This window comes from Crocodylus porosus, unplaced genomic scaffold (genome assembly GCF_001723895.1).
Source record: "Crocodylus porosus isolate Cpor-Errol unplaced genomic scaffold, CroPor_comp1, whole genome shotgun sequence".
Classification (NCBI taxonomy): Eukaryota; Metazoa; Chordata; order Crocodylia; family Crocodylidae; genus Crocodylus; species Crocodylus porosus.
In genome coordinates, this window is record NW_017728906.1 from 175324360 (window position 1) to 175325951 (window position 1592).

Genomic DNA, 1592 nt, shown 5'->3' on the forward strand with positions numbered 1-1592 from the left:
GGCAATGGGAATGCCATATGATCATGCCTGGGAAGGAGGGGTGTTGGCTACACTCCAGGTTTTCTGAGCTCTTGCTGGTTATTGGATTCCTGATTCTCCAGGTCCTTAATTGCTCAGATCCTCAATTGGTCATCCTCCAGGCAGGTTTACAAGCACAAGTGTACAATTATTAATGACGTGTATCCATCTGTACTTTGATTGTACATATGTTAATAAAAGAGATTGGCCCTGAAGACTCCCACTCATAAGTAAAGAATTTACGATAAGGACTATCATCCATATCCCCCGGGGGGAGAAGATTATCAGGTGTTGTCTTTACATGGGCTGTTTACCAGCTGTTTAACTATAAATTGGTTTTCAGAGTTTATCAGCTGGGTTTGGATTCTTGACAGAGTATTGTTCATCAGGGTAAATGGTTCCAGTTACTTTATTTGTGTTAGTGACCAAGCAGTTAAGTTAGCATTTTCCTGTTTATCTCAGCAAAACATGGAATCTGACCTTGCAGGCCTCTGTACACACATTTAACCCAGAATTTCCATTATTTTAGTTATACCTTTTCAGTGACAACTGTGGCAGGCCCACGACCCACTCACTGCAGTGCTGGCATCCAGGTGATCGGGGTTATTGGCCGCAGAGGGTATTTTGTATTTTGCTTCTTCCCCTAACTCTGGATCCTTTGCCTCCTCCCCAGGTGGAGCCTTTCCACGGTAGTGGGGTAAGGTATAATGGCACATCTCTAAATGGCATCTACTTGCACTGTACTAATGAAGCTTTAAGAAGAAGTTATTGAGCCTTTAGTGGGATGGTGAGTAGCTCATTGATTTATCCCCCATTGTTGCTTTACAGCTGCTCAGAAATAAATAAATAAATAATAAAAAACCCCTGGGCACTTTTACACATACTCTGGGGATGCTCTAATTAAACCATTGCAGCATCTTGTGCATCAGCATCCCCACACTTCAAAGGTGCAAGAAGCATTTGAACTAAAGCACTCATTCAGCAAGCTAGACATACAAAAGACTAGAACTCTTGGTTCCAAAATGATACCTTTTATTAGACCAACTGGAAAATCACAAGAAAATTGTCCTTTTCTGCAAGCTTTTGGGATCAAAGTCCCATCATGAGGCTGTGGGGAAAAGTATAGATGGTACAAGATGGTAAAAAGTAGGTAGGAAATAAACTTCATTTTTGCACAGAGAGAGCTGAAGATGGAAGGCTGTCCCTTTGGGTCCATGAGAGTGTCTTTGTGAGCTGTGCTGAGTAGCTCTTTGATGTGTAGATCAGGTAGAATTCCTTCCCTGGAGGTGTCAGATGGCAGACAGGCGGGGTAAAAAAACTTTGTTGTTCTGCAATGGAGTTTAAAATCCAGAATTGGCTCAACTTTGGCATCTTCTATGTTTCTGGGGGTGTACTTGGTAGCCATGCTGGTCTGAGACAAAAAGACATACAAAAATCTAGAATTCTTGCTTCTAAAATGATACTTTTTATTAGACCAACTGGAAAATTGCAAGAAAATTGTCCTTTTCTGCAAGCTTTCAGGATCAAGGTCCTTCGTCAGGCTCTGGGAAGAGTATAGATGGTACAAGATGGTA